Raw genomic sequence first — 21,269 nt, 5'->3', positions numbered from 1 at the left:
GGTAAAATCTGTCACTGCCTCCATTTCTTCACCTTCTATTTGCCAGGAGGTTTCTGGCCATGAACTTCATTTTTTTGATGTTGAGCTTTAGACCATATTTTGCGCTCTCCTCTTTCACCCTCATTAAAAGGTTCTTTAATTCCTCCTCACTTTCTGCTATCAAAGTTGTGTCATCTGCATATCTGTGGTTGTTGATATTTCTTCCGGCAATCTTAATTCTGGCTTGGGATTCATCCAGCCCAGCCTTTCACATGATGAATTCTGCATATACCGTATTTTTCGCACCATAGGACACACTTTTTCCCCTCCAAAAATGAAGGGGAAATGTGTGTGCGTCCTATGGTGCGAATGCAGGCTTTCGCTGAAGCCTGGAGAGTGAGAGGGGTCGGTGCGCACCGACCCCTCACGCTCTCCAGGCTTCGCGGACCTCTTCGCAAGGAGCGGGAGCACTCCGGCTCCTTGCGGAGAGTCGCCAGCATGCCGAAGCCTGCGCGCGCTGAGCTCAGCGCGCCCAGGCTTCGCGGACCTCTCCGCAAGGAACCGGAGCGCTCCGGCTCCTTGCGGAGAGTCGCCAGCATGCCGAAGCCTGCGCGCGCTGAGCTCAGCGCGCCCAGGCTTCGCGGATCTCTCCGCAAGGAACCGGAGCGCTCCGGCTCCTTGCGGAGAGTCGCCAGCATGGCGAAGCCTGCGCGCGCTGAGCTCAGCGCGTCCAGGCTTCGCGGACCTCTCTGCAAGGAGCCGGAGCGCTCCGGCTCCTTGCGGAGAGTCGCCAGCATGCCGAAGCCTGCGCGCGCTGAGCTCAGCGCGCCCAGGCTTCGTGGACCTCTCCGCAAGGAACCGGAGCGCTCCGGCTCCTTGCGGAGAGTCGCCAGCATGCCGAAGCCTGCGCGCGCTGAGCTCAGCGCGCCCAGGCTTCGCGGACCTCTCCTTAAGGAGCCGGAGCGCTCCGGCTCCTTGCGGAGAGTCGCCAGTATGCCGAAGCCTGCGCGCGCTGAGCTCAGCGCGCCCAGGCTTCGCGGACCTCTCCGCAAGGAGCCGGAGCGCTCCGGCTCCTTGCGGAGAGTCGCCAGCATGCCGAAGCCTGCGCGCGCTGAGCTCAGCGCGCCCAGGCTTCGCGGACCTCTCCACAAGCAGCGGGAGTGCTCCCACGGTTTGCAGAGAGCTGCCTGTTTGCGGGCTGGGGTCGGGGGAAGCTCGAGCTTCCCCCTCCCCAGTCCCGCGCCTGGGGGGGGGGAATAATTTTTTCCCCTTTATTTCCCCCCCAAAAAATGGGTGCGCCCTATGATCCGGTGCGCCCTATGGTGCGAAAAATACGGTAAGTTAAATAAGCAGAGAGACAATATACAGCCTTGTCGTACTCCTTTCCTAATTTTGAACCAATCAGTTGTTCCATATCCAGTTCTAGCTGTAGCTTCTTGTCCCACATAGAGATTTCTCAGGAGACAGATTAGGTGATCAGGCATTCCCATTTCTTTAAGAACTTGCCATAGTTTGCTGTGGTCCACGCAGTCAAAGGCTTTTGCGTAGTCAATGAAGCAGAAGTAGACGCCTTTCTGGAACTCTCTGGCTTTCTCCATAATCCAGTGCATGTTTGCAATTTGGTCTCTGGTTCCTCTGCCCCTTCGAAATCCAGCTTGCACTTCTGGGAGTTCTCAGTCCACAAACTGCTTTAGCCTGCATTGTAGAATTTTGAGCATAACCTTGCTATTGTGTGAAATGAGCGAAATTGTGAGGTAGTTGAAGCATTCTTTGGCACTGCCCTTCTTTGGGATTGGGATGTAGATTGATCTTCTCCAATCCTTTGGCCACTACTGAGTTTTCCAGACTTGCTGGCATATTGAGTGTAGCACCTTAACAGCATCATATTTTACAATTTTAAATAGTTCAGCTGAAATGCCATCATTTCCACTGGCCTTGTTATTAGCAGTGCTTTCTAAGGCCCATTTGACTTCATTCTCCAGGATTTCAGGCTCAAAGTCAGCAGCCACACAATTTGGGGTGTCTGGGACATCCATATCTTTCTGGTATAATTCCTCTTTGTATTCTTGCCACCTCTTCTTGATGTCTTCTGCTTCTGTTAGGTCCTTACCACTTTTGTCCTTTCTCATGTCCATCTTTCTGAAAAATATTCCTTTCATATCTCCAATTTTCTTGAACAGATCTCTGGTTTTTCCCATTCCGTTGTTTTCCTCTATTTCTTTGCATTGCTCGTTTAAGAAGGCCCTCTTGTCTTTCCTTGCTATTTTTTGGAAATCTGCATTCAATTTCCTGTATCTTTCACTATCTCCCTCACATTTTGCTTGCCTTCTCTCCCCCACTATTTGTAAGGACTCATTGGACAGCCACTTTGCTTTCTTGCATTTCCTTTTCATTGGGATGGTTTTCGTTGCTGCCTCCTGTATAATCTTATGAGCTTCCATCCATAATTCTTCAGGCACTCTGTCCACCAAATCTAAATCCTTAAACCTGTTCCTCACTTCCACTGTGTATTCATAAGGGATTTGATTTAGATTGTATCTTACCGGCCCAGTGGTTTTTTCCTACTTTCTTCAGTCTAAGCTTGAATTTTGCTATAAGAAGCTGATGATCTGAGCCACAGTCAGCTCCAGGTCTTGTTTTGGCTGACTGTATAGAGCTTCTCCATCTTTGGCTGCAGAGAATATAATCAATCTAATTTCGATGCTGCCCATCTGGTGATGTCCATGTGTAGAGTGTGAGGAGAACCTGAGCTTACAGGGTTGAACAGCTCAGAGTGTGCGTCCTTCCTACTGTGGGGCGGAGAAACTCTGCGTCACTTCCGAGAGTCTCAGTTCTTTGTTCTATTCTGCTTTCACTTTTGTCTGGAACAGACATGCTTGCACAATGTTCCATGATTGTGGGTAATTTTGCTGTATGAAAGTGCTTTTAGTTTTAGTAACTCTGCGTGAGAGCCTGATTTATGCACACTGAAGCACAGAAAGCAGAAGGCTTATTTTCTGACCGCTGCTAGACTCTGCTGTTTTGCTCAGAGCTTTGGAATGCCTTCGGAATGCGTGCTGCGAAGCAGAGGCCTGCTGTAGCCAATGTGCGCTGAACTGTTATCTCTCTGAGCAATAAATCATTTCAGATAGAGTCATCTGTTTTGTTGTTGGAAAAGAGTGTTTGTGATGACCAGCTTGTTCTCTTGACAGAACTCTATTAGCCTTTGCCCTGCTTCGTTTTGAACTCCAAGGCCAAACTTGCCTGTTGTTCCTTTTAACTCTTGAGTCCCTACTTTAGCATTCTAATCCCCTATAATGAGAAGAACATCCTTCTCAGACAGTAGACACATTCAATTTTCCATAATGGTACCAAAACTATGGAATGCCCATACTGTGAAGATATTTTGGCCTCATCCTCTTTCTGCATTTAGATGGGCTCTAGATGACCTGTATGTCATTGTTCCATTTTCATCTCATCTTTCCTCCAAAGAGTTAAAGGTGGTGTACATAGTTGCTTCACATCTTTTAATCTGCACAATAATCTTGAGAAATAGATTAAACTGTGAGCTAGTAAATGGCCTATGACTAGTTTTAAACCCTGGTCTCAGTTGTCTGAGACCAACACTCTAACCTCTATCATAATGACCGCTCCGCGCTTAAAACGGGGGGCGCCCTTTGCGTGGACGCGCGTAGCCCCTAGATCTGGAGCGGCTCCAACAGCATAGGCTTGGCTTTGCCTCCCCTCAGGTGGGATACCTGGAAGTCTCCGCCTAGCTCAGTCAGTTGTCCAATCCCCCCTGGGGGAAGCTTTGCCAAGGAGACCAGGCCAAGTAGGGGAGGGATTACCTGCCCACACAATAGAGGGAGGATCTTACCTGGAATCCTCACTTGGCTCCAGAGCTTCTCCCACCCTACCCACCCTCAGTGAATGTCTTATTTTGCAGGTTAACTTTTCTTCACAGGTTTTGCAGGTTACCTTTTCTTCACAGGTATGCGGGCGCTGCTACATTAAGGTCGCTGTTAAAGGGCCGGAAAGAAATTTCCCTGCATTGGCAGGTTTCGCCTTTCCCGTAGCAAAACGTCACAACTTTGGCGGTATCAGGCCTTGGGCGGAATCCTTTAGTCCATCTTCCTCTTTGCGACGGCGATACCAGGGTTCCCCATTAAAGGGGTTTTCTGAAGGGAGGCTTTGACCGTACGCCGAAAGGTCGTCATTGCTCTCCCCTGCGGTGGTGGTGTAACGGGGGCGGCTATCTCTGCTTGAACATATGTTCTCCAGAGCCGGCCCATCCCCCACACACACACTGGATAACCCTGATGCTCCCTAGGTCCCCGGCTGGGGACAGGGGAGGGAGAACGCCCAATGCCTGAGCCAAGGTCTAGCCACATTTGAAATTTAATAAAGTTGTGGCCAATTTAATCCCATAGCACGTTGTCTTGAGTCATTATTCCACATGATGGGGGGACCGTGCGGGATCCGGGGACTCCGCCTGTCCACGCAATGGATTCCAGAATGCTGATAGGGGAACTTATTGTCTCTGGGAGACCTGTCTGGATCAGTAGAAATGAAAATGACTACTCACAATATGAGTGGGGAAACCAGAAATTTTAGTAAATAATTAATGGCTTCTATCAGTTTCTGAAACTGTTCATCTTCAACAGCAAATCGGTGCCCAAAAGCCACAGCACATATCACATTGGAGACTGAATTAGTGATGTGAAAGGTGGGGTCAAGTGGTTGTCCTGCAAAATAAAATTATACCAATGTTAGTTCAGCCGCTCCTGTTAATACTGAGAACATATTTATGTTAGATTTAAGCAAAACTATCAACATTCCTTTCCAAAATGTACAGCAGTGGTACACAAAGATTTCTTCAGACTGGAATATATGCCAGCTCAGCACCATCACCCCTCATCACATACCTTTTGAACGTGCAAACACTTCCACGAGCTGATGAGCCTCCTCTGCTATTTGGTGCTCCATGCCTTTCTTCCCCAACCCCAGTTTCCGCATAGTAACCACACCAAAGCGTCTCTGTTGCCTCCAGGTGTGACCATTTGATAATATAATACCTATGGAAAATCAATGAGAAATTATTACTTACATAAACGGATGTTGAAAATTAAACAGCTAAACCAGAAGAATCTATGTTTAGCACTCAAGAGCTACTCTGTCTCTCTGAAGCAAAGGTGACATCTGTGTGTTACATGGACATCTCTACAATATAGGCCGGCACTGCATGCTTTGTACAACAACTCTGAGTTTCTTTTCTACAGCCAAGCTTTATATAAAATTTATGGAATGATAATGAAATGAATACAGTGCCTGAGAGAACCTATTTGAGCACTCAGACACTTACAAGGGATTCACCCAAATGTCTTGGCTGTCTCAGTTTGTAAGACAACAGAAGACAAATCAGATGGTTCCAGAAGTTCCGGCAATTTACAGTAAAGGTAAAGGTACCCCTGACCATTAGGTCCAATCGTGGAAGACTCTGGGGTTGTGCGCTCATCTTGCTTTACTGGCTGAGGGAGCCAGCGTTTGTCCGCAAACAGCTTCTGGGTCATCTTTGGGCAGTTCTACAAATTATGATGCATTTGAATTATGGCGCTGGAGGAGACTCTTGAGAGTCCCATGGACTGCAAGAAGATCAAACCTATCCATTCTTAAGGAAATCAGCCCTGAGTGCTCACTGGAAGGACAGAACCTGAAGCTGAGGCTCCAATACTTTGGCCACCTCATGAGAAGACTCCCTGATGTTGAGAAAGATGGAGGGTACAAAGAGAAGGGGACGACAGAGGACGAGATGGTTGGACAGTGTTCTCGAAGCTACCAGCATGAGTTTGACCAAACTGCGGGAGGCAGTGGAAAACAGGAGTGCCTGGCGTGCTCTGGTCCATGGGGTCACGAAGAGTTGGACACGACTAAACGACTAAACAACAACAACAAATTATGATTTTGGGCTGGGGGGAGTGAATTGGTATTTAATACAGTGATACTTTCTGCAGAAAAACAAACTGCAGCTTATTTCTGTTGGGTCCACCACACTTGTGTTTTATTCAACATAGTTAGGTGTAAGGAACATGTCACTTCTTTGATCCAGGAGTGCCAACTTGAACAAAATATTGTGGGGGCCCAGGTAAGCCCTATCCCACATAATCGATCACATGACATGGTGCACACTCACCATTTGAATGGCAATGCCCATCAACTTGGGGGGCAGCCCCCTCTAATATTTTATTTGTGAGGCGGAAGCCCTCTCAGTCCCTAGGAGTTGGCTCCTATGGTTCAATCTATGTCTTACCTTGCACTTAGCCCTTTATAGCTTTTGCGTATGTATGTATTTATTTCATACACTGCTTTATAGTAAAAAGCTTCTAAGCAGTTCACAAAAAGATTAGGCAATCAAATCCAGAAAAAATTCCAACCCTACTTTAAAATATACAAAAGCTAAAATACTAAAACAGATTAAATTTGCCTCAACTTTCTAAGCATCTGGGCAGGCATGTCTAAACAAGGGTGTTTTTTATACACCAAAAAGAGTAAAGGGCCTACCTAATCTCAAGAGGCAGGGAGTTCCAAACTGTGGGCCCTGATGCACTAAACTTCCAAGTTCTTACAAATACGGAACACTTATTATGTGGCACCTGTGGTAGTGCCAATTCTGCTGATTGATCATAGAATCATAGAATAATATAATCTTAGAGTTGGAAGGGACCCAAGGGTCATCTAGTCCAACCACCTGCAATGCAGGAATCTCAGCTAAAGCATCCAAGAGAGATGGCCATCCAACCTCTGCTTAAAAACCTCCAAGGAAGGAGAGTCCACAACCTCCTGAAGCAGACTGTTCCACAGTCAAACAGCTCTTAAGGTCAGAAAGTTTTTCCATATGTTTAGTCAGATTCTCCGTTCTTGTAACTTGAAGCCATTGGTTCAAGTTCTACATTCCAAAGCAGGAGAAAACGAGCTTGCTCCATCTTCCAAGTGACAGTCCTTTAGATATCTCCTCTTAGTCTCTTCTTTCCCAGACTAAACATACCCAGCTTCTTCAACCATTCCTCATAACGCTTGGTATCTAGACTGTTGATCATCCTACTTGCCCTCCTCTGCACACATTCCAGCTTCTCAACATCCTTCTTAAATAGTGGCGCCCAGAACTGGACACAGTATTCCAGGTGGGATCTGATCATGGCAGAATAGAGAGGTACTATTATTTCCCTTGATCTAGATACTATACGTCTGTTGATACAGCCTGGAATAGCATCTCAACAAATCCTGAACCTTTGCCTACAAAGCACAGCACAAATGGAAGTTCCCATCAGTAATTTCCACATTCAGCAACAGCTAATTGAAATTCTTGGCTCCTATTGTTGCACCTATTGTTATGTCTAAGGCTCAAGGTCATAAGAGCCAGTGTGGTGTAGTGGTTAAGAGTGGTAGTCTCGTAATGTGGGGACCTGGGTTCGCGTCTCCGCTCCTCCACATGCAGCTGCTGGGTGACCTTGGGCCAGTCACACTTCTGTGAAGTCTCTCAGCCCCACTCACCTCACAGAGTGTTTGTTGTGGGGGAGGAAGGGAAAGGAGAATGTTAGCCGCTTTGAGACTCCTTAAAGGGAGTGAAAGGCGGGATATCAAATCCAAACTCTTCTTCTTCTTCTTCATTGGTGCTGGTTTACAATAAGTACAATTTGCTCTCTGTTTGGAGCAGGCAGTTGAATTTTCACTCCAATGTGAGACTTTTAGGCATTTGTCAGTTTGGGGTTCAGCAGATTGCAGGACAAGTTTGCATTCAGGCAGTGAGAAGAAAACAGCATGGTGGTGGGAAGAACAAAGCAGAAGGATGCTTCTGTTACTGTCCGTCGACAGCTCCTTTCAGCTGTTAAGTACAGTGCTCTAGTCCATGGGGTCATGAAGAGTCAGACACGACTAAATGACTAAACAAAAACAACACCACTTGTTACTATTAGAGCTCACTTGAGCCTGCTAAGTTGTACTCAGAGTAGACCCATTGAAATTAACAGACCTAAGTTGTTGTTGTTGTTTAGTCGTTTAGTCATGTCCAACTCTTCGTGACCCCATGGACCAGAGCACGCCAGGCACTTCTGTCTTCCACTGCCTCCTGCAGTTTGGTCAAACCTAAGACCTAAGTTAGCTGTGTCCATTAACTGTAATGGGTCTACTGTGAGTAGAGCTAACATTGGATACAACCCATTTTCTGTTGATTGCAACATTAAGAGAGATCCTTTGTTCCCTTTTTCCAGATACCCTCTTTAAATGTTTTACCTGGGGAAATAGCAGTAGGACTTCTCGTTCTTGACTACTTACCCCTTCCTTTTATTATATCATTAAGGAAAGCCGTCTCTAATCTCTCAGAGAATTCTTCAGAGCGGTCAATGAGTGCTTCTTTCACTGCTTCATATCCAGACAGTACTACCACAGCTAGTGGTCCTCCCCATAAGGTATAAATGTTTCCATATTGCTTTCCCATCTACCGTTTGGGTCATAAGGGAGGAGAGAGATATTAGGTTCACAGTAAGCAGATGATTATTTCAACATGAACTTCAGCCTTCCTCACCTCTGCAGTTTCTGGCCAAGTGTGCATCTCCTCTCTGCAGAATTTCCCCCTCCCCCCAGCTTTCCTTTCCCCTTTCCCCTTCCCCCTTTCCTTTCCTTTTCTTGCAAGAGAGTTGTGATGTTTTAACACTGATATTGCAGCACTTCAAGAAACTCAAAGAGCAGGTGAGGGACAACTGAAGGAAGAAAAAGGAGGCTACACATTCTTCTGGAAAGCTTTACCTCAACAAGAATGTAAAATACATGGAGCAGGCTTAGCTATCAAAAACAATATTGTGAAGCTCTTTTCAGAATTCCCTACCAGCATTAATGAGTGACTTTCAACCCTTTGAATAAAATTCACAAAAAACCAACAGGCTACTATTCTAAGCACTTATGTGGCAACACTGGATGCCAATGACGACATTAAAGAAATTTTTTACTCTCAGCTGGATAGCATCCTATCAACAACAATCTTTATTGCGGTCCAGAAACCCAACAAAACACTACAAATCAATACAGAGTTCATACAGCCTACCTCCAGGTTAATCAAGAACTTTGTTTAGAACATAGGGCTCGTTTGTTCTTGCAACCACCGATAAAAACTTTGCCACTGCCAACATTCTAGCTTTTGTCCAGTCTTCCAGTAGGAACCTGACATGGTAAGCCTCTGATTTTCCCGGGAAAGGCAACAGCAAGGGTAGTATCAGTTCAGCCCTGGCCTGCTCATACTTCGCACAATGCAACAAAATATGATTTATGGAATCGATGTCTTGAGCACACGAGCAAAGTCTGTCCTGGTAGGCAATTGCTCTCAACCTACCATCCAGCACTGCAGAGCGGAGGACATTTAGTCTGGCTTTGGTGAAAAGCCTTCGATAGTTAGGTACTGTCAGGTTTTTGATGTAAGATGTTAACTCAAAGACATACCCATATTGAACTCCTGCTGCCAACAGACTACAGACTGCGTGTGATCGAGATCGCAAGTCACTGTGTGCATTGTCCCATAATCTTTGCTTTAAAACCTTTTGGGCACCTTCATAAGCCAGGTAATACAGTTGGGGGGGAGACAGCATCCTATCAGAGATGCCTAAGGAGGATAAAATTATCCTCCTGGGGAGTTTTAATGCAAGAGTAGAGTGAGATTTCGATCTGTGGCCTGGGACTATTGGGAAAGAAGGAATTGGCAACAGCAACCAGAATGGAATCTTTTTGACTATAGGTGCAGTGCACAACCTTGTTATTACCAACACACTCTTTCGACAACAAAATAAATTTAAAACATCATGGAGGCACCCTTAGTAGAACTAATGGCATCTCTTAGACTATGTAATTGTTCAAGCTGAAGATTGCTGTAATGTGCTCCTTACCAGAGCTATGGCGAGTGCCGACAACTGCTTGACAGAGCACTGATTAATACATTCCACTATGGCTATCAAGTTTATACCTCAACACAGGCTTCAAGAAAGGAAACCAGGGTGCAAAGTGAATACTCAAACCCTTCAAGATCCTATTAAGTGGGATTGCTTCCAAACAACTCTTAAGGACCATCTGCTTTCAGAGTTCCCTAATAACATCAAGGAACACTGGACCAAGCTAAAAACATCAATTATTGCAGCCTATGAACAAACTGTTGGATACCAAACCAAGGACTGGTTTGATGAGAATGACACTGAAATTGAACACATTATTGGCAAGAAAAGAAAGGCCTTTCATAGAGTTAGAAACTGTGGCAAAGAGATAGAAACTGTGCTTGTTGTTGTTGTTGTTGTTTAGTCGTTTAGTCGTGTCCGACTCTTCGTGACCCCATGGACCAGAGAACGCCAGGCACCTCTGTCCTCTACTGCCTCCCGCAGTTTGGTCAAACTCATGCTGGTAGCCTCGAAAACACTATCCAACCATCTCGTCCTCTGTCGCCCCCTTCTCCTTGTGCCCTCCATCTTTCCCAACATCAGGGTCTTCTCCAGGGAGTCTTCTCTTCTCATGAGGTGGCCAAAGTACTGGAGCCTCAGCTTCACAATCTGTCCTTCCAGTGAGCACTCAGGGTTGATTTCCTTCAGTATGGAGAGGTTTGATCTTCTTGCAGTCCATGGGACTCTCAAGAGTCTCCTCCAGCACCATAATTCAAAAGCATCAATTCTTCGGCGATCAGCCTTCTTTATGGTCCAGCTCTCACTTCCATACATCACTACTGGGAAAACCATAGCTTTAACTATACGAACCTTTGTTGGCAAGGTGATGTCTCTACTTCTCAAGATGCTGTCTAGGCCTGTCATTGCCCTTCTCCCAAGAAGCAGGCGTCTTTTAATTTCGTGGCTGCTGTCACCATCTGCAGTGATCATTGAGCCCAAGAAAGTAAAATCTCTCACTACCTCCATTTCTTCCCCTTCTATTTGCCAGGAGGTGATGGGACCAGTGGCCATGATCTTCGTTTTTTTGATGTTGAGCTTCAGACCATATTTTGCGCTCTCCTCTTTCACCCTCAGTAAAAGGTTCTTTAATTCCTCCTCACTTTCTGCCATCAAGGTTGTGTCATCTGCATATCTGAGGTTGTTGATATTTCTTCCGGCAATCTTAATTCCGGCTAGGGATTCATCCAGCCCAGCCTTTCGCATGATGAATTCTGCATATAAGTTAAATAAGCAGGGAGACAAAATACAGCCTTGTCGTACTCCTTTCCCAATTTTGAACCAATCAGTTGTTCCATATCCAGTTCTAACTGTAGCTTCTTGTCCCACATAGAGATTTCTCAGGAGACAGATGAGGTGATCTGGCACTCCCATTTCTTTAAGAACTTGCCATAGTTTGCCGTGGTCGACACAGTCAAAGGCTTTTGCATAGTCAATGAAGCAGAAGTAGATGTCTTTCTGGAACTCTCTAGCTTTCTCCATAATCCAGCGCATGTTTGCAATTTGGTCTCTGGTTCCTCTGCCTCTTCTAAATCCAGCTTGCACTTCTGGGAGTTCTCGGTCCACATACTGCTTGAGCCTTCCTTGTAGAATTTTAAGCATAACCTTGCCAGCGTGTGAAATGAGTGCAATTGTACGGTAGTTGGAGCATTCTTTGGCACTGCCCTTCTTTGGGATTGGGATGTAGACTGATCTTCTCCAATCTTCTGGCCACTGCTGAGTTTTCCAAACTTGCTGGCATATTGAGTGTAGCACCTTAACAGCATCATCTTTTAAAATTTTAAATAGTTCAGCTGGAATACCGTCACTTCCACTGGCCTTGTTATTTGCAGTGCTTTCTAAGGCCCATTTGACTTCACTCTCCAGGATGTCTGGCTCAAGGTCAGCAACCACACTACCTGGGGTATACGGGACATCCATTTCTTTCTGGTATAATTCCTCTGTGTATTCTTGCCACCTCTTCTTGATGTCTTCTGCTTCTGTTAGGTCCTTTCCACTTTTGTCCTTTATTATGGAAATCTTTGTACGAAATGTTCCTTTCATATCTCCAATTTTCTTGAACAGATCTCTGGTTCTTCCCATTCTATTGCTTTCCTCTATTTCTTTGCATTGCTCGTTTAAGAAGGTCTTCTTGTCTCTCCTTGCTATTCTTTGGAAATCTGCATTCAATTTCCTGTATCTTTCACCATCTCCCTCACATTTTGCTTGCCTTCTCTCCCCCGCTATTTGTAAGGCCTCATTGGACAGCCACTTTGCTTTCTTGCATTTCCTTTTCATTGGGATGGTTTTCGTTGCTGCTTCCTGTATAATGTTACGAGCCTCCATCCATAGTTCTTCAGGCACTCTGTCCACCAAATCTAAATCCTTAAACCTGTTCCTCACTTCCACTGTGTATTCATAAGGGATTTGACTTAGATTTATCTTACCGGCCCAGTGGTTTTTCCTACTTTCTTCAGTTTAAGCTTGAATTTTGCTATAAGAAGCTGATGATCTGAGCCACAGTCAGCTCCAGGTCTTGTTTTTGCTGACTGTATAGAGCTTCTCCATCTTTGGCTGCAGAGAATATAATCAATCTGATTTCGATGCTGCCCATCTGGTGATGTCCATGTGTAGAGTCGTCTCTTGTGTTGTTGGAAAAGCGTGTTTGTGATGACCAGCTTGTTCTCTTGACAGAACTCTATTAGCCTTTGCCCTGCTTCGTTTTGATCTCCAAGGCCAAACTTGCCAGTTGTTCCTTTTATCTCTTGACTCCCTACTTTAGCATTCCAATCCCCTATGATGAGAAGAACATCCTTCTTTGGTGTCACTTCTATAAGGTGTTGTAAGTCTTCATAGAATTGGTCAATTTCAGTTTCTTCAGCGCCAGTAGTTGGTGCATAAACTTGGATTACTGTGATGTTAAAAGGTCTGCCTTGGATTCGTATCGAGATCATTCTATCATTTTTGAGATTGCATCCCAGTACAGCCTTTGCCACTCTTTTGTTGACTATGAGGGCCACTCCATTTCTTTTACGGGTTTCTTGCCCACAGTAGTAGATATGATGGTCATCCGAACTGAATTCACCCATTCCCGTCCATTTTAGTTCACTGATGCCCAGGATGTCAATATTTATTCTTGCCATCTCATTTTTGACCACCTCCAACTTACCCAGGTTCATGGTTCTTACATTCCAGGTTCCTATGCAATATTTTTCTTTACAGCATTGGACTTTCCTTTCGCTTCCAGGCATATCCGCAACTGAGCGTCCTTTCGGCTTTGGCCCAGCCGCTTCATCAGCTCTGGATCTACTTGTACTTGCCCTCCGCTCTTCCCCAGTAGCATGTTGGACGCCTTCCGACCTGAGGGGCTCATCTTCCAGCGTCATAACTTTTATATGCCTGTTGTCTTTGTCCATGGAGTTTTCTTGGCAGGGATACTGGAGTGGCTTGCCGGTTCCTCCTCCAGGTGGATCACGTTTGGTCAAAACTCTCCACTATGACCTGTTCATCTTGGGTGCCCTGCTCGGCATAGTTCATAGCTTCTCTGAGTTCTTCAAGCCCCTTCGCCACGGCAAGGCAGTGATCCATGAAGGGGAGAAACTGTGCTACTAAGGCACAGTTTTTTTTGTTGTTTTTTTTTCCTTAGAAACTGTGCTACTAAGGAAAAAAAACCTATGCCAATGCTAAGAACCAGATAACTAAAGCGCACCTGGTGGATAAAAAAAAGCTCAAGAGATCCAGCACTTAGCCAACACTCATGATGCACAGAGTTCCTTTAAAGCCACTAAATCATGGCATATGCCCCCTGAGACAGTACAACACTTCTAAAAGATAAAGAAGCTATTGCACTGCACTGGAAAGAACATTACCAACATCTCCTTAACTGCAGCTCCCCTGTACATGCTGAGATTCTCTCACAAATTCCACAAAAACAAATTAGAGATGAGCTTGCAGTAACTCCAAATCTGGGAGAGCTGTGAACAGCCATTAACCAAATTAAAAACAACAAAGCCAGAGGACCTGACGTAATACCTGCCAAAGTCTTCAAAGTGGGCGGAATTGAACTTACACAATGGTCTATCACACTTAGCATCGGGGGGGGGGGCATGTTTGCACACTGGAGCAAACCCAAACTCATAAAAGGGAATAAGGGGCAAGCAAGGGACACAAACCTCTTAAAAGGCTTAAGAGGGGGTCTTAAGCATTGTCTAAGCAGCTGATCCAAGCGGTGCAAAAAGGGGTTTTCCGAATGCTCCAGCACTGTGCAAAGTGACAGAGGAAGGGAGAACCTCAGCACATTGTCTTCTCAGCTGTGCGACACCTCAAGCTCAGAGCTAATCAAACCCTGAGCTAATGAGCGATAAACCTCTCTGGAATTAGGACCAAAAATAAACGACCTCATTAAAGACTCATTAAAGAAATTGCTAAACTATTAGAAATGAGGGAAGAGGATTTAGATTACATGGTGACTAATGTTTTTAGAATAAAAGTCGCCTCGGCCCAGGCAAGACAAAAAAAATACCCTGGAGACTGTTTAGCAATTTTTAATTCAGCAGAAGTGAGGAATACTATTCTGAGGGAGAGTCGAGAAATACAATTGATCATAGATGGGAAAACAAATGTGGTGTTCAAGGGTATTTGGCGGGCACCTTTAGCGGCCCCCCAACTCGCTAAGGAACCCACTAACGGGCTCTGAAGTGAAGAGAGGGAAGCGAAGCCGCATAGCCGTTGCCAGAGAGCGCTGCCTCTTTCCTGGGACAATTTGGACTCTAAAACAACAACCTGTGAGTAGTACGGAAATTGGATTTTTAAAATATTTTTAAATTCAGCACTGATCGGGGAAGGTCCAAACAGGAAGTCTGCCTCCCCTTTCTGTAAATAATCTAAAGCAAAGAACCTCCAACTAAGGTCGTGGAGAGCCTTATTTTTTGTAAAAGACTTTAATTCTACTGATTGAGATTACAAGAAAATTTATTTGGAAGCAGGGGAACCTGCAGGAGAAGAACTAAATTTAAGAATTGATGTGCCACCCCCCCCCCCGGACCGGGAGTGGTCCGTGAGAGCTAGTTGATGAGCAATTGAACAATTTGACAGCTGTCAAGTTAGCTGTCAAGATACAAAAAGTGGACTTTGTCTCTACTGTCTACATTTGTTACAAGTCTATGTTTTAAAAGAAGGAAGGACTGTTACAATTTAACGTATGGAACTTTTGGTTTTGTGCTGAAAGGAGTAAAAAGAAACTTAAACCCTCCCAGGAGGGAGTCTTGGGCCATTGCATTAAGAACCAGCTGAGAAATTGTTTTTTGACCTTGATATGCTTAAGAATGGCAGTTGGTAAGGAAATCCAGTCTAAACTGAACAGGACTTTCTTTCTCTTGGGAAAGCTGCAAGGTCAAATAGGTGTTTTGACTACAAATGTTACAACTTTGGGCACAAGAGCTAGTACCAGTAATGAACTTGATAAGAGCTTGGTACAGGAATTCTACTTAACTGAACAAACAGAGAAAGTTGAGAAGGAGAATAATGTTGCCTTTGAAGAGGAAAAAGGGGGAGCCGTAACCCTGCGCATGCAAAAGGTGAGCCGCAACTTGAGGCCTGACATGATGGTAACAAGGAGAAACAAATCTTTGAAGATGGAAGCCTGGCCTGAATTGGAAAATGAAAGATGGAGAGACCTCCTTATGTGGAGACCACATGACCCTTGGATTATAAATTTGATTCAGCTGGAAGTTGGAGCTATGGGGACATTTGGAACTGAAAGGAGAATGAAACAAGATGTGGAATACCCTATAGGCCTTATCTTTAAGTATGCAGGCCTGGCTGGAAGAAACGTGGATGCTGTTGGGTGGGAGTCTCCCCGAGATTTGGTCTTTAATATCAAAGACTATCAAAAAGACTGGCAGAGGAGCTATGAGAGAGATTTAAGAGCCTCGGATATAAGTGTTACCAAAAAGGAGCAATGCAGCAGCGAGCAGAAGTTTCTGCAGCTGGCTGGAAAGCCAAACAGGATGTTGATGTTTGTGACTGTTACCATGGGAAGAAAGGGGCAGTCCATTCACTGTACTGAGCACCGGATGTTAACTCAGTGTGTCATCTGACCTGTACTGGAAGTACATGGGAGGAGTTATAAACTCTCTGCTGTTGATGTAAAGGGAGTGCAGACATGTTTCTCTGTACTGCTGCAAAAGACAGAAATAAAGGCATGTAAATACATTTCTGTCTGTCTCTTTCCCCTCCCTGGGGATAGCAGGGAGGAGAGAGAAGGAGTGGTGTGTTCTTCTCACGTCTGAGAAGGATCGCCGATAAGAGACCTCGCCTTTTTCCTGCCGGGAGTCGCAGAAGGGGGAGGTCAACAAGGAAATCAGCCGTGTGCCTGAAGAGTGGCACATTCCTCTGACAGGGCTTGATTCCAACAATAAGATCTCCGGGTTGATGGTCTTTTTTTGAGATTTCTTGGGGACTGAAACCGGGAAGGGGGTATGCGTGGAATGAAAAATGGGAATTTAAAGTGTATATAATATAAGTTGCTTTTTTGTTTTACCTTTTTGTTTTACTTTTAGGAGAATTGGGAAATTCGTGGAAGGGAATTTTCTTTTGACCTTAGGGAAATGTCTTAAGAACAAGTATTGCTATATAGCTTTGGATGAGAGTTAAGTTTGGATAAAGTAAAAGTAAAAGGGGTTTCTAAAAATATGGTAAAATCAAGGATTTTGTTGATAAGATGTTTGAGAAAGGAATTAATGTGGCTTTGGTAAAAAAAACATTAAAGGATTAAGTAAAAATGAATTGATGAAAGAGAGAATGTAAAGATACAGTATGTTAAAATAAATTATTAAGATAAAAATTAGGTTAGAAGGATTTGCTGAAACAACAATTTAAATTAGAATACAAAAATGGGAGGTGCGAGGAGGTTCAAGGAAATAAGTAAAGGAAGAAAGTTATGTAAAGGTTTGATTTGTTTCTTTTTTCTTTTTTCTTTTTTTTAATGATTGTATGTTTTCTATTTATTTTAATTTCTGTTTTCCCTTTTTTATTGTAACCTTTAAAATTTTAAATAAATATTATTTTTTAAAAAACGAAACACACGTAACACGTAAATAAAAAATGACGGTAAAGAACATGAATGAGGAACAATTAGACCAACTACAAAGCAAAACAGAAATAAAAACAGTAAAGAAAATAAAATATTTGGGTGTTTGGCTCTCCCCTAAAAATACAAACCTATTCAAGGATAATTATAAAACAATATGGAAAGAAGTAAAAACGAAATTGGAAATATGGGACAGATTGAAGCTATCCTTCTGTGGAAGGATAGCAGCTATTAAGATGAATGTCCTACCAAAAATGCTCTTTTTATTTCAAACCATTCCAATTATAACAGGACAAGGCCAATTCAATGAGTGGCAAAAACTGGTCTCCAGGTTTGTATGGCAAGGAGGAAAGCCTAGAATAAAATTCAAACTTTTAATGGACAAAAAAGAAAGACGAGGCTTTTCACTACCGGACCTCAAAATATATTACGAAGCTGCATCTATAATATGGTTAAAAGAGTGGTTTAGTTTGGAAAATACGGATATATTAGATCTGGAAGGTTTTGGAAACAGATATGGGTGGCACGCATACCTTTGGTATGACAAGGTCAGAGTACATTGGGACTTTTAAAATCACATCATAAAAAGACCACTATTTGAAGTCTGGAAAAGATATAAAGAGTGGTTCAAAAGAAAGATGCCATGGTGGCTGTCACCCCAAGAGACTTTTTCACTGAAAAGTCTAAATATGAAAGGAAAATGGTTGACCTATAGAGACATGTTATTGGAAGAGAACAATGTAATTAAGATTAAACCATATGAGGAATTGAAAGATAAACTGCAAAGTTGGATGGAGTACCATCAAATGGGTGATATCTTCTCAAAGGATAAGAAAACAAGAGGGTTTGAACAAACAAAATCAATATTAGAAACTGTAGCACTACAAAATAACAAAAAAGCACTGTCTAAGGTCTATGAGTATTTATTAGAATGGCACACAAAAGATGAAGAAATCAAAAGCGTCAAGATTAAGTGGGCAATAGATGTAGGCCACAACATTGAGTATGAAAAGTGGATAAAATTATGGAATACCGGCCTAAAATGTATAGCATGTACATTGTTAAAAGAAAATCTGTTAAAAATGATGTACAGATGGTACCTCACGCCAATTAAATTGTCAAAGATGTATATAACAGGAAATAAAAATTGTTGGAAGTGTGGGGTGAAAAAAGGCAGTTTCTTCCACATGTGGTGGACTTGTGACATAGTGAAAATGTATTGGGAGAATATATATAACGAATTAAAGATTTTTAGGTATACGTTTTTGAAAAAACCAGAGTCATTCCTGTTGGGATTGGTGGGAGAAGACATTGACAAGAATGACCAGAAACTGTTCTTATACACAACAACGGCAGTGAGGTTACTGCTGGCTCAGGTATGGAAACAGCAAAAATTGCCTACAATAGAAGAATGGCAGTACAAGGTTATGGAGTATGCAGAAATAGCCAAATTAACAGTAAAAATTCAACATCAGGGGGATGAAACATATCAAAAAGAATGGGGAAAATTTATGTTATATAGAGAGAAGATGATGTGAAATAGGGAAACCAGTAGAGTTAAAATAATATCTCATAACGAGAAAATACAAGAAATTTACTGGATGATAATATCAAAATGAATTAAAAATGTATATTAAGACTATTATTGAACAATATTTGTAAATGAATATAGACAGACAACAAGAACTTGTATATATAGAAAGATTTATTTGTTTATGGACATTTAATGGAAAAAATGAAGAACAATCTTATTGAAAATGGACAAAGACAATGCGAAAAGTCAAAGAGGACATAAAAAAGCCAGAAGAAGGAAGGAGGGAAGTCAGCTCAGGAGAGCAAGAACAAATGTGAAATATAATGTATGTGTATGTACAGTATGTAACTAAAAATTTAATAAAGATCATCTGAAAAAGAAAAAAAGAAAAATGGGTTTGCAACAGAAATTTTGAGGCTGGAAAAAGAATTAATACAAAGCAGAAGCAAAGTGTTATCTAAAATGTACAGACTTGATTGGGAAGTGAAAGAAGTTATGATTTAATGGGCAAAAGATTTTGGGCATACCATACAAGTGGATGCCTGGGAACAATTATGGATCAGAGATTTAAAATTTACGGTGTGTTACACACTAAAAGAAAACTTTATGAAGATGCTGTCATTATTGCAGTGCCACCAAGACACATTTAACATTGCTCCATCGAGGGTTTCATAAAGAGTTAGGTACCTGATTCCAAGACAATTACAAATTCCTCCTCTCACACATTCCGCAAAAGCAAATTAGAGATGAGCTTGGAGTATCTCCCAATCTGGGAGAGCTGTGGACAGCTATTAACAAAATTAAAAACAACAAAGCTGGCTGACTCATTATCATTAGAAGCATTGCAGACCTCACGTTTCCCCAGAACTAGGAAAGCTGATAGAGTGGAAGAGCAGAAAGCAAACCCACAAAGGGCTTTATGTAGCCACAGTAAGGGGAGTGAAGCTGCTGCTGACGAGAGAGAGAGAGAGGGGGGGGGGGATTACTCAGAGCAATAACAGTGATGGATAGCGACTGCATTCCTTTGTTCCTCTCTATAAAACCTGAATAAATTACATAGTAAGGACTCTTCTTGTTAGCTGTTTCTTCTTGCCACACATACTGCAAGCTCAGGGGAGAGTTGTGTACAGCTGTTAACCAAATGAAAAACAACAAAGCCAGTGGACCTGATGGGATACCTGCCAAAGTCTTCAAAGTGGGTGGAATTGAACTTACACAACAATTTCACAAGCTCATTGAAAAAAATCTGGGGGAGAGAGGAGATCACAGCAGACTTTAGGGATGCTAGAATTACCAATCTCTTTGAAGAAGGTGATAGAACTCATTGTGGAAACTATAGAGGCATTTGTTTATTAGCTGCGGCCAGCAAAATTATTGCAGGGATCTTAGCCAACCATCTTCTAATAATATCCTAGGCTACCCTTCCTGAATCCCATAATGGTTTGTGACCTTCTAGGAGGATGGTGGAGATGATTTAAACAGCCAAGAATAGGGCTAATAAAATCAAGTAGCTTATTGATTGTTATGCATACTAACAACCTGCTGTAGTAACAACATGTAAACATACATTTTTATGAGATGAATGCCTAATATTTTCTGCGGTACATAATTTATATTATTGCATACCACCCCAAACTTAGAGCAGTGCGAGAAAGTAGAGGTTGGCAAATGCTCCCTCTTTTTTGCTCTTTAAAATATATGCAAGCCTACTAGAAAATAGTATTAACTGCAGAGATGCATTTAGAAGTAGGGTTTTTTTTCAGTCAAAACTTGCCAGAACTCAGTCCTGGCACTGCTCAGGTGTGCCCCCCGGCCATTATAAGAGAGCAAGGGGGGCATTCATGGTGAGTTCCAGCACAATTCCCCCCCCCCGGGAAAATAGCACTATTTAGAATAATTTGTTATTTTCTAGTATTTGAGTTGTTCTTTGAAGTTGTTTCTAGTTCGAATGAACACTTTTGTTTTAGATTGTGGCCATTGCATTTACCATTTTAACCTATCTGAAATTGATGCTACTGTTTAAGCTTAAATATCAAAATGGTTGGAGAAAATAAACGAAACAATTGTTCACATTAGACAATGTTATAGTAAGAAATACGTACCATAATGAAAGTATCTTTACTAAGCTTCAACCCAACCCGCCACACGCTTCCAATGAGAGGAAGCTGGAGAGGTCCAGGAGGATAGTGCCTAGATGACCAGAGCTGTTTCAGGTAGTGCAAAATCAGAAGAGCCACCAGCAGAGCAATCAAAAATGCCCATATCTCCATCCTTCTCTTGCCTTCTCTTTCACCTTGTTTCTTCCTACGATGCCTGATTGGGTTCAACTCTCTCTAAAGGCCTTTTGCCTTCCTCAGAGACAACCGCACCTGTCTCTCTTTTTCCTGCTTATATATATTGTTGTAAAAGACAAACAGGTTTTCTGGCATCTTATGTGACTTTGCAAGTGGCAAGGCACGCACTACAGTCATACACTGTAATCATTATTATATGCATCAATCATATTAAATTGAACAAAGTTCACGAAAGCTTTACATGTTTAATAGACTATGAATGCGGTGTAATGCTTCCCACATATCACGTGTGTGGGCCTGATCCTGAATGTGTAAATAAACTGCTTTTAGTTTTTAGTACCTCTGTGTGGGACTCTGTTTATGCACACTGACGCACAGAAGCTGATTTCTCTGAACGCTGCCGGACTCTGCTATTGCTCAGAGCTTTGGAATGCAGACTGTGATGCAGA

General features: G+C 43.1%; 1 pseudogene across 1 annotated transcript in view; it reads right to left on the bottom strand.

Moving 5' to 3' along the window:
- Positions 1-21,054, bottom strand: part of LOC309369814 (cytochrome P450 2A3-like) — a 30,069-nt pseudogene extending 9,015 nt beyond the window's left edge. The window contains exons 1-4 of the transcript XR_014173478.1: positions 20,629-21,054; positions 8,287-8,449; positions 4,884-5,033; positions 4,544-4,703 (exon numbers count right to left, since the gene is read on the bottom strand). The product of XR_014173478.1 is annotated as a cytochrome P450 2A3-like (transcript). The remainder of the gene's footprint in view (positions 1-4,543; positions 4,704-4,883; positions 5,034-8,286; positions 8,450-20,628) is intronic.
- Between the last annotated feature and the right edge of the window lie 215 nt (positions 21,055-21,269).

This window comes from Podarcis melisellensis (assembly GCF_964234715.1).
Source record: "Podarcis melisellensis genome assembly, chromosome: 5".
NCBI classification, from domain to species: Eukaryota; Metazoa; Chordata; class Lepidosauria; order Squamata; family Lacertidae; genus Podarcis; species Podarcis melisellensis.
Note: the sequence above shows the minus strand (reverse complement) of the source record. Positions and strands in the feature narration are given on the sequence as shown.